The sequence below is a fragment of the Macaca nemestrina genome, chromosome 10 (genome assembly GCF_043159975.1).
Source record: "Macaca nemestrina isolate mMacNem1 chromosome 10, mMacNem.hap1, whole genome shotgun sequence".
Lineage (NCBI taxonomy): Eukaryota > Metazoa > Chordata > Mammalia > Primates > Cercopithecidae > Macaca > Macaca nemestrina.
The window spans coordinates 4383816-4396209 of record NC_092134.1 but is presented as its reverse complement, the minus strand read 5'-3'; the positions used below and the strand labels follow the sequence as shown (position 1 = coordinate 4396209).

The 12394-nt window shown below is 47.3% G+C and overlaps 1 protein-coding gene and 1 non-coding gene across 3 annotated transcripts in view; both read left to right on the top strand.

Moving 5' to 3' along the window:
* The window catches only part of LOC105493325 (transmembrane protein 132C), a 434894-nt gene that overhangs the window by 368051 nt on the left and 54449 nt on the right, over positions 1–12394 (top strand). The gene's annotated exons all lie outside the window — the stretch shown is intronic.
* LOC112429138 (small nucleolar RNA SNORA57) lies at positions 10642–10790 on the top strand. Its single transcript, XR_003021275.2, has one exon. It is a non-coding gene; the product is annotated as a small nucleolar RNA SNORA57 (small nucleolar RNA).

Below are 12394 nucleotides of genomic sequence, written 5' to 3'. Positions count from 1 at the left end.
CTTGATCGTAGACCTCCTGCTTGCAGAACCATGAGAATAAATTTCTACTACTGAAGCCACCAAGTTTGTGGTCATGTCTTATAGCAGCCACAGGAAACTAATCTAAAATTGGTATTATTTTCCTGTTTTTATTTTTTAACTTCTTATTTTTTGAGATGGAGTCTCACTCTGTCACCCAGGCTGGAGTGCAGTGGCACGATCTCGGCTCACTGCAACCTCTGCCTCTCAAGTTCAAGTGATTCTCGTGCCTCAGCCTCCCCAGTAGCTGGGATTACAGGCGTGCACCACCATGCCTGGCTAATTTTTAAAAAATTATTAGTAGTAGTAGAAAGGGGATTTCACCATATTGGTCAGGCTGATCTCGAACTCCTGACCTCAAGTGATCCACCTGCCTCCCAAAGTGTTGGGATTATAGGCGTGAGCCACCATGCCCAGCCTATTTCCTGTTTTTTGTTTATTTTGTTTTGTTTTGTTTTGTTTTTTTGGAGATAGAGTCTTGCTGTGTCACCAGGCTGGAGTGCAGTGGCGCGATCTCAGCTCACTGCAACCTCCGCCTCTTGGGTTCAAGTGATTCTCCTGCCTCAGCCTCCCAAGTAGCTGGGACTACAGGTGCATGCCACCACGTCTGGCTAATTTTTTGTATTTTAGTAGAGACGGGGTTTCACCATGTTGCCCCGGCTGGTCTTGAACTCCTGAGCTCAGGTATTTCCCGTTTTTAAAGGGAAGGAAGCTCATATGGTTTGGATGTTTGTCCTCTCCAAATCTCATGCTGCAGTGTGATCCCCAGCGTTGGAGGTGGGGCCTGATGGGAGGAGGTATTTGGGTAATGGGGACCTATCCCTCGTGAATGTCTTGATATCCTCCTGGTGGTAATGAGTTCATACAAGACCTGGTTGTTAAAGAGTCCGAGACGTCCGTTTCTCTCTTGCTCCCTCTCTCACCATGTGATGCCAGCTCTTCCTTCGCCTTCTGCCCTGAACAAAAGCTTTCTGAGGCTCCCCCAGAGGCAGATGCCAGCACTGTGCTTCTTGTACAGTCTGCAGAACCGTGAACCAATTAAACCTCTTGTCTTTATAAGTTACTCAGCCTCAGATAATCCTGTATGGCAAAGCACAATGAACTAAAAGAGAAGCAGAGGCACAGAATGGTTGAGTAATGTGCCAAGGACACACAGCTCAGAAGCAGCAGGCTGCGGTTGGAATCCAGTGAACTGGCTTCCGAGTGTGTGCTGTTCACCTGTGCTCCACTGACTGGGCCGGCGGGCAGAGATTGCGGAGGGTTTTGGCAAGTGTCCTAAAGCAGGGAGCAGGAAATGTTTGGGTCTTCTGATGCCTGGGCCTCTTCTTATCATTGTAATCATCTCTCACTGACTTCAGAGAACGCTTTCTTGAATTTGCCAGAAAAACCATAGAGTCGACACACCAGTTCACTTCCCCTTAATCGCTTGAAAGAAAGAGACGAGATCCTCTTTTTCTTTCCCCAGAGGCTTTTATTTGTCCAATATGTCAGTAACACCGCATGGGACAAGGGATTTCAGGACTGGATTACCGCTTGTGCTTCTGAAAATTAAATCTGCAAAGCTGGGCTGAGACACAGGAAACTGGAAAATTTCTCCCCTAATTTGCAAAAGGTTTGAATTAATCCAAGAGATCAACCCAGGGCAGCAAGGGAGGCCCCTGGCTGCTGCTGTCTGGACATACCCATTTGATGTGGACCTCACGTTCTGGCGGACGCTCCCAGACTCCTCAGCAGACATGCTCGTTAACAATGGAGGAGGAGGTAATGAAACCTCGGCTGAGGAACTTGGCTCACCGAGAGCAGAGAAAAACTGGCCAGAGAACAGCAGCAAGTCACATGCTCAGCTGACAGCATCACACCCGTCCATTTGGGGCCCGAAAAATCTCATTATTCAGACACTGTATTTGCTGGGATAGACAACAGGCAGATTTTTAAAAATCCATTTTTACAGGGAAATTTGGGAGGAGAGAGAAGTATATCTAATTATGTGTGTTTGGATCCTTTAAATGTGTGCAAATATAAAACATGTTATTGTTTTGTTTGCGACATCAAGCTGCTTCCAGCTTCTTTCATTTTCTTTAGATTTTCACTTATTTTACTTTTATTTTTTGATTGATGATAAGCCAAAATGCCTCCTTTTCATCCTATTAGCTGGTTCTATTCAAATTTTCCAACATAAAGATTAAGTATGATATTACAGTAACGGCTCGATGAACTTGAGCCAAAAAAAGCAAGGTCTAAATATAATATTAGAAAATGGATTTGAGCCCAAACCTACAATAGTAATTAATTGAAATCTGAAATGATAGAGAAATTAAAACGGTCAATAGCATTAGCCGTGGGGGCACTGCAAATTAAAGCCACAATGAAATATCGCCTCCCATGCACGAGAAAGGCTAAGATGGAAACGGTGTTGGTGTGGATGTGGGGAACTGGAACCTGCATGTGCTGGTGGTGGGAATGCAGTAGGATGACAAAGTGTTGTTGGAAAACAGTTTGCCAGTTTCTTAATACGTGAAACATATGCTTGCCATACAATCCGGAAATTCTGCTCTTAGGAACCTAAACATCTGTCCACATGGAGACAGGAAAGCAAATGTTATCATGCAACATTATTTATAATCTCCAAAACCCAAAATCAATCCTTGTGTCAACTGGGGAAAGAATAAACAAATTGTGGGTAGCCAAAGAGTAAAACACGATTTGGCAATCAAATAGAATAATAGGTAAAAATAAATCAAATGCATGAAAAACTATTTGGCAATAAAAGAAACCACTGGGATGAAAGAAGTCAAGCGTTTAAAAATTACATATTGTAGGATTCCATTTAGACGAACTTTCTAAAAAAGGCAAAACTATAGGGACAGAAAGCAGGATCAGTGATCGCTGGGGGCTGGCTGTTGAAGCACAGATTAATTGCAGATAGCACAAGGGACCCTTTTGCATGATGATGGTGTTCCAAAACTGGATTGTGGTACAGGCTACACAGTTGTATAAAATTACCAAAATCCATTGCACTGTATGCTTAAATGGTTAAATTTTATGGCATGTATATTTCCCCTCAGTAGGGCTCTGGAGGCCTTGACAGTATGAGAGGAGTAAAGTCCGTTTTCCTCGGGTCAGGTGTGTGGACTGCAGCTTGTTCTTTGTTCGGAAAAGTCCACGACAGGGAAAACGTTCGCTGGGACGCGTGGTGCTGCCAGTCTCTGCCACAAGGGGGCGGTGCCATCTATTATTTAAGTGGCAGATGCTGGGCTTTCAACTTCTGGTTAAGGTCATAGGATTCATGGGGTTTGGGGGCGAACAACGTTGAAAGGGAGAATGAGTCCTCTGTCCTGACAGCTGCAGTGGAACTAATGGGGTGCTGAGATTGTGAACCTCCTGGCCTTCACTGAAACAGATCAGAGGCGGCCCTGATGGGGGACTCCTGGCCTCACTAGAGAAAGCCTGGGAAACTAGATGTGGTTGTACCCATGCCATAGTCTGTGGAGGGCCTGGGTGGACCATGGCGCTGTGGCTTTTCAGAACCAGTACGGCCTCCCTCCTCCAGAGCCCTCTCTCACTGCCTTGCCACAGCCAGGGATGGGCGCCCCCAAGGCTGGGCCAACAGGGTCTTTCTGGTTCTTGACTGGCGATGCAAGGACAGAACAGAAACCACCTCCTGGCATCCCCTCACCAGCATCTTCCTACCAAGACATGGAGAAGCCCACACTGCCCAGGCCCAGTCATGGCACCTGAACGCCGATTCTGTGGGGCACCTGAGATCCTTCCAGCACATTCTTCTCTTGCTTGAGTTATCCAGATTTCGTTTCTGTGCTCACACCCCCAAATCCTCACTTGATGAAAGCTTTCTATGATTTTATAGGCACCAAGAAAACCAGACTCCAAATTGCCTATGGATGTTCACTCAATGCACCATTGCTAGCTCACCCCTCTCTTTGAAGTGTTTCCCTCTACCTGTGTTTCTCTTTGAGATGCCAGTGCCCCAGCAGGGGCACCCTTTGAGCTCAGTCCATCAGCGTTGGATGTGAGTGTGTTTACTGGAGTCCATCAGCATTGGATGAGTGTGTTTACTGGAGTCCGTCAGCATTGGATGTGAGTGTGTTTACTGGAGTCCATCAGTGTTGGATGAGTGTGTTTACTGGAGTCCATCAGCATTGGATGAGTGTGTTTCCTGGAGTCCATCAGCGTTGGATGTGAATGTGTTTCCTGGAGTTCATCAGCGTTGGATGTGAGTGTGTTTCCTGGAGTCCATCAGCGTTGGATGTGAGTGTGCTTCCTGGAGTCCATCAGTGTTGGATGTGAGTGTGTTTACTGGAGTCCGTCAGCGTTGGATGAGTGTGTTTACTGGAGTCCGTCAGTGTTGGGTGTGAATGTGTTTCCTGGAGTCCATCAGCATTGGATGTGAGTGTGTTTCCTGGAGTCCATCAGCGTTGGATGTGAGTGTGCTTCCTGGAGTCCATCAGTGTTGGATGTGAGTGTGTTTACTGGAGTCCGTCAGCGTTGGATGAGTGTGTTTACTGGAGTCCGTCAGTGTTGGATGTGTGTTTACTGGAGTCCATCAGTGTTAGATGAGTGTGTTTAGCTCAGTCGCTCAGTCCATCAGTGTTGGATGTAAGTGTGTTTACTGGAGTCCATCAGCGTTGGATGAGTGTGTTTACTGGGGTCCATCAGCATTGGATGAGTGTGTTTCCTGGACTCCATCAGCGTTGGATGTGAGTGTTTAGCTCAGTCCATCAGTGTTGGATGAGTGTGTTTAGCTCAGTCCATCAGCGTTGGATGTGAGTGTGTTTACTGGAGTCCATCAGCATTGGATGAGTGTGTTTACTGGAGTCCATCAGCGTTGGTTGTGAGTGTGCTTCCTGGAGTCCATCAGTGTTGGATGTGAGTGTGTTTACTGGAGTCCATCAGCGTTGGGTGAGTGTGTTTACTGGAGTTCATCAGCGTTGGATGTGAGTGTGTTTCCTGGAGTCCATCAGTGTTGGATGTGAGTGTGTTTACTGGAGTCCATCAGCGTTGAATGAGTGTGTTTACTGGAGTTCATCAGCGTTGGATGTGAGTGTGTTTAGCTCAGTCCATCAGTGTTGGATGAGTGTGTTTACTGGAGTCCATCAGTGTTGGATGAGTGTGTTTACTGGGGTCCATCAGCATTGGATGAGTGTGTTTCCTGGAGTCCATCAGCGTTGGATGTGAGTGTTTAGCTCAGTCCATCAGTGTTGGATGAGTGTGTTTAGCTCAGTCCATCAGCGTTGGATGTGAGTGTGTTTACTGGAGTCCATCAGCGTTGGATGAGTGTGTTTACTGGAGTTTGTCAGCGTTGGATGAGTGTGTTTACTGGAGTCCGTCAGTGTTGGGTGTGAATGTGTTTCCTGGAGTTCATCAGCGTTGGATGAGTGTGTTTACTGGAGTCCATCAGCGTTGGATGAGTGTGTTTACTGGAGTCTGTCAGCATTGGATGAGTGTGTTTACTGGAGTCCATCAGTGTTAGATGAGTGTGTTTAGCTCAGTCGCTCAGTCCATCAGTGTTGGATGTAAGTGTGTTTACTGGAGTCCATCAGCGTCGGATGAGTGTGTTTACTGGGGTCCATCAGCGTTGGATGTGAGTGTTTAGCTCCGTCCATCAGTGTTGGATGTGAGTGTGTTTACTGGAGTCCATCAGCGTTGGATGAGTGTGTTTCCTGGACTCCATCAGCGTTGGATGTGAGTGTTTAGCTCAGTCCATCAGTGTTGGATGAGTGTGTTTAGCTCAGTCCATCAGTGTTGGATGTGAGTGTGTTTACTGGAGTCCATCAGCATTGGATGAGTGTGTTTACTGGAGTCCATCAGCGTTGGATGTGAGTGTGCTTCCTGGAGTCCATCAGCGTTGGATGTGAATGTGCTTCCTGGAGTCCATCAGTGTTGGATGAGTGTGTTTCCTGGAGTCCATCAGTGTTAGATGTGAGTGTGTTTATTGGAGTCTATCAGCATTGGATGTGAGTGTGTTTAGCTCAGTCAGTCAGTGTTGGATGAGTGTGTTTACTGGAGTCTATCAGTGTTATATGTAAGTGTGTTTACTAGAGTCCATCAGCGTTGGATGTGAGTGTGTTTACTGGAGTCCATCAGCATTGGATGAGTGTGTTTAGCTCAGTCCATCAGCGTTGGATGTGAGTGTGTTTAGGTCAGTCCATCGGTTTTGGATGAGTGTGTTTACTGGAGTCCATCAGCGTTGGATGTGAGTGTGTTTAGCTCAGTCCATCGGTTTTGGATGAGTGTGTTTACTGGAGTCTATCAGCGTTGGATGTGAGTGTGTTTAGCTCAGTCCATCAGTGTTGGATGAGTGTGTTTACTGGAGTCCATCAGCGTTGGATGTGAGCGTGTTTAGCTCAGTCCATCGGTTTTGGATGAGTGTGTTTACTGGAGTCCATCAGCGTTGGATGTGAGTGTGTTTAGCTCAGTCCATCAGTGTTGGATGAGTGTGTTTACTGGAGTCCATCAGCGTTGGATGTGAGTGTGTTTAGCTCAGTCCATCAGTGTTGGATGAGTGTGTTTACTGGAGTCCATCAGCGTTGGATGTGAGTGTGTTTAGCTCAGTCCATCAGTGTTGGATGAGTGTGTTTACTGGAGTCCATCAGCGTTGGATGTGAGTGTGTTTAGCTCAGTCCATCAGTGTTGGATGAGTGTGTTTACTGGAGTCCATCAGCATTGGATGAGTGTGTTTACTGGAGTCCATCAGCATTGGATGTGAGTGTGTTTACTGGAGTCCATTAGCGTTGGATGTGAGGGTGTTTACTGGAGTCCATCAGCATTGGATGTGAGTGTGTTTACTGGAGAACTCTGTCATGTCCAGGTGAATGCCAGCCTGGCTTCTTGGGGTGATTTATCAGCAGCTGTCCAGCTAGCTCCCACAACAGGCTAGCAATGGAATTTCAGGGATTCCACACAGCCAGTGTATTAATCACACTCATGCAAAGTGTGGTGCAGGTCAGCCTGGCTTCCCCTCCAGCCAGTGTCTCAGGGATCCAACTCACACTATCCTGTGATACTGTCACCCTTGATTGTGCCACCAGGGAGGGAGGAAGCAGAGAGCTGGCACACTGGTTCTTCTGTGCCTTAGCCTGGAAGGGACACACATCATTTCCACTCGTATTTTATTGGCTGCAAAGGGTCTGGGACATAGACGCCCTATGGCTCAGGACAGAGAAGAGGTCCAGGTATGGATGCACACCAGAAATGCCTCTCACACTCAGATACCACAGACCACTTTCACCTCTTTCATAATACTGCTGGAGCAGGCTCTGCCCTTGGGACTGACTTTGAAAATACCTTTGATTTATAGCAATAATGTGTTTATACCCAAGTGATGCAAAATATTGCAAACAGTGAAAGAGATTACAACTTTGGAGAAACAAAATACATATTTCTCAACTGCCTCCTTTCTTGGCTAGATTGCAAAAAAATAAAAGGCCATTTCTCAGGGAAGTTGGTGCCACTTAGCGCATGTGCCACCCCAAAGGATGGCCTGTTTAATAACTCATTTATAGCGTGGGGCTTTCCAAAGATGGTGCCTGCTTAAATTGAATTGCTTTCTTTTTTAAATGAATGTTTTGAAATGGATTCTCTATCTTGTGTTAGAAGCAAATTGACAGATAAGTAAAGTTTGTTTCCTGTACCCCAGCTTGCACTGTGAATGAATTGAAAGTAAATGAGGAGGGAGTTGGGTTTCCCTGCAGTGACAGCCCAGAATTATTGGTCTGTTACTGCCAGCCAGCAGAGCTGTTAGCTATGTCCTCAGGGAGGGAGGAAAATTTGCTCAGCTACCATTTGAGACAAGTTGCATCTCCGCAGGATTGATCTGTTAAGTGGTTTACTATTGTGAGTCTATGTTCCTCCAGTGGTAACCTCTGGCAGAAACTCAGAGTGCAGTAGGGAAGAGGAATGAGGCTTGTTTTTAACGCCATGTGACTAATGCAGTTAACACAGTTCTCCACAGTCTAGAAGCCACATGCCTGGACCCCTGTAGGTCATTAGGACAAGGATGACTGTCCTTTGTGTTCTGACCGCTGTATTCTTGGGGTTTCCAGGTACCCCAAGAAGACCCATGAACAGCTCATGTAAGAATCTCGTTAAAAGGAGGTCATTGCTATTGTAAGACATTTAACATGGATAAAGTTTTACTTTTATAAAAGGTGGGGGAGGCATGGCATGGTGGCTCACATCTGTAATCCCAGCACTTTGGGAGGCTGAGGTGGGAGGATTGCTTGAGGCCAGGAGTTGGAGACCAGCCTGGGCAACATAGCAAGACCCCATCTCTACCAAAAAGAATTATTAATAATATCAGGGCAAGGACGGTGCATGCCTGCAGTCCCAGCTACTCGGGAGGCTGAGGTGAGAGGATTGTTTGAGCCCAGGGGTTACAGGCTGCAGTAAGCAGTGATCTTGCCACTGCACTCCAACCTGGGCAACACAGAAAGACCCTGTCTAAAAAAAAAAAAAAAGTCATTGCTGCCACGTTCATCAGGAGATTAGGGAGTCATCATGGTCACTCATAGGGCACCAGAGAAATTGCAGAGCCAATCCCATTTGTTACCTGAAAAGTCTCATTTACATGGATGCAAAGGAGGTGATGCTCAGATTCCACCAAATGGAGTGGTGTGGGCTCCAACCAATCAGAACAGACCAGAGTCATAACACTGACCAATCAGAAGGGGCTCAGAGGTTCGGCGTGGTCCACAGAGCAGCAGCCTGGATATAAATCTCCATCCCTCAGATGGGGATTGCAGATTCAAACCATGACTTGCTGTCCTGAGCCTCGCCCAGATTTCTAAATCCACCATTCCATCAGGGAGTAAGAAACGAATTTAGCCCCATCCTTCTTGGGGTTTCTACCTACTTCACAGTTTTTTGGGGGTAACAACTCCTGGATCTCCTGCTGCCCAAGCCAAGGCTGAAGCTTGAAGATTTTGTTTCCTGGTCTTGACATACGGGCTGCCCTGAGCCATCCATCATTCCTGGATTGCAGTCTCTTCACATCTGCAGTTGTCTGCAGCCCAAGCACAGGGCCGCGGCCTCATCTCCAAGGCTGGCTCTTCAGACAACGACTCCATCCGGGGTCCTGATGGTGCTCCTGCAGGAAGCAGGCCAAGATCCTGCTGCTTCTTTCTGATTCAAGGCCTTCTTCATAAAGTGCCATGACCTCAAATTCCCACATTTAAAATGCTTTTAGAACTCAAATAGGAAAGATGTGCAAATGGTTTCTCCTTTTCTTTCATGCCCTATATGTTCGTTAAGCAACTACTACGCCTAGTCACTGTTCCAGGCAGTAGGGGAGGAACAGCGACTGAGAGACACAACATCTCTTCATGGAGATTCTCTTTAAGAGGGAGACAGTCAAGGCCTCAAAGCTGAAATGAAACAATGTCTCCTAGGTGATCACAGTTGGGGAGATCATAGCAGGGAATGGGAATAGGGGGTGAAGGAAGGTGAGGGTGGAGCCATGCAGGTATCTCAGGGAATGCACTCCAGGCAGAAGGAACAGCATATGCAAAGACTGCCATGTTTAAGACATAGCAACAAGATGCTGTGGCTGGAAAACATGACGGACTGGAGGAGAAGCAGGGAGGAAACCAAGGGCTCCAGATTCCACAGAACTTTGGCTTCACTCTGAATCAGATGAAAACCAGGCGGAGGTTTGAGCAGAGCAGCAGCCTGGTCTCATTGACGTTTTAAAGGGTTTTTAACTCTATTTTCAGCTCCATGTGACCAATGCAGTTAGCACCCTTCTCTACAGTCCAGAAGCCACATGCCTGGACCCTTGCAGGTCATTTCGACAAGGATGACTCTCCTTTGTGTTCTGACCTCTGTATTCTTAGGGTTTTCAGGTACCCCAAGGCTGGCCCTGGCCGCTGTGTGCAGAGTAAACTCTCTTGAAATAGGATCTAGCCACATAACTGGATAATGAGAGAACCCCTACCCCATCCTCGTCTGCACATCAAAGGGATTTCTTGTTGGCTGTGGGGCGGGGTCGGTGCCAGGAGCAGAGCTGCGCAGACCACCTGCAAGGAAGCTTTCCCGATCCTCCGGGATGGGAAGCGGGACACGTCAGCCCCACAACATCCCATTGATCTGTGTTTAAAAAATCGGAAGAGACTCAGGACCCAACAAAGAACTCCTGTGCTAATAAAGGGTCAGCGATGAGGGTCACTCATTAAGATGCAACTCGCAAGGCAGCTGATAAGCTATAATTAATGAGACACCGTCCAAGAACATTTGCAGCTCGGAACACAGAGTTCTCGGAGCCACAAGGAGCAGGATTCACAGAAGACAGAGGACGATGCCTCCACGTGCCTGTAAGTGGAGCGTGTTCCGGGAAACAGGGGCCCAGGACAGGAGGCCTGCCTGGTGGCCAGCATGGCCACACTTCCCAGCCCCTGACCCAGGCAAAGCCCTTCTGGAGCCCCCCTTGCTGTCTGGAATGACCAGAGAAGTGGATTTCATAGCATGGAGAAAAGTGCTTGGGCCACTTTGGAGGAAGGAGATTCATAAATCCACGGGATTATTCTAACTTTGTCAGTTCACCAGAGTTAAAGAAAGATAACTCACCTTGGGGAAAAGTCTACGTAATGACCTACTTTTAAAAAGGACCATCCTCCTTTTCTTGGCGGGGATCGGGCTTGTGGTACCGCTCCCGGTAATGTGCGGAGGAAGAGGGAAAGGGCTGTGGCCCCCTCGGCGTCATGTCTTCGGTGCCGGCGGCTTCCTATCCGCTGGTTCTATCCTCAAGCGCCGGGACACCGGGAATCTCGGACCGGCACAACCGAGATCCAGCTGGCTCCTCCATGGGGTTGCTCACATGATCTCATTTGATTTCAGGTCTGCGGACGCTGTATCCCCTCTTCCACTTACCGCTGCAGCCAATAAAGGCCGTTCCTACCATAAAAAAATAAAAAAATAAATAAATAAATAAATAAAAAGGACCTTTCATAATGCCGCTCCTAGGTGTAAACCCAAGAGAAATGAAACCTACATCTACACGGAGACTTGTACCTAAATGTTCGCAGCAACATTACTCATAATAGCCAAAAACTGGAAAGAACCCAAATGTCCATCAATTGAGAACGGAATGCACAAAATGTGGTCTATGCATACAATAGAATATTATCAGACCATTAAAAGGAAGGAAGGACCAATCCATGCTACCACGTGGACAGACCTTGAAAATATGATGAAGGAAGCCAGGCGCAAAGGGCCACATATTGTATGATTCCCTTTAAATAAAATATCCAGAATAGCTAAGTCCATAGAGACAGAAAGCAGATTAGTGGTTGCCAGGGGCTGGGAGGAGAGGGGGATGGGAGTGCCTGCTAATGGGATTAGAGTCTCCTTTTGGCATGAGGGAGATGTTTTGAAACCAGATAAAGTGAGAGTGTACTGGTTAGTATGCTTTAAATGTGTGCATCGTATGGTGTTTGAACTATATTTCAATAAAGCTGTTTTTTTAAAAGGAGATTTCCTGAGATATTTAGTGTATGCATTTGCTTTTTCTCAGTTGAGTTCCAATATTTGAGGGATATTAGTGTCAGATATTGCAGTGGGTCAGGGCATGAGCTTTAGGGTTCCACTGGCCTGGGCTCCATCCCCGGCTCCCCTCCCCGCCTCCATACTTAGTAGCTACCAATTCTGGAGCTAGTTCATTACACTTCCTGCAAATCCTCCATCTCCTAACCTGTGAAGTGGGGGAGAGTTGAAGTGCCGGCTCATTGGGCTGTTGAGACTAGATAAATCAGTGCATGCAGAGATGCCTGGAACAGCACCTGGTACTTGAAAAGAGCTCAGAATCATGGTGGGGTGCAAGGTGGCCCATGTTAGGGTTGATATTTTTACGACTACGATGGTGCTGACTGGATCAATTCACCATCAGCTCAGAGGGGCTGACACAGGAAAGGGAGAGCACACTGTAGGGCTTGGCTGTCTGGAGGCTGGAAGGGTGGGAATCCAAGTCCTCTGTGCCTCAGTTTCCCCTCCTGTGGAGGGCTTGGCTGTCCGGAGGCCGGAAGGGCAGGAATCTAAGTCCTCTGTGCCTCAGTTTCCCCCCCTGTGGAGGGCTTGGCTGTCCGGAGGCCGGAAGGGTGGGAATCCAAGTCCTCTGTGTCTCAGTTTCCCCTCCTGTGGAGGGCTTGGCTGTCTGGAGGCCAGAAGGGCAGGAATCCAAGTCCTCTGTGCCTCAGTTTCCCCTCCTGTGGTGACACCAGCCCTTTCTGCTCTGCTGTGTTGAATATCAAATGTGGCAATGATTTATGTGAAAATTCTTTGCAAAGAATAAAGAGACATTGTTGCAGGTTGAATTTTGTTCCCCCAAAAGATATGCTGAAGTCCTAAGCCTCAGTACCTATGAATCTGA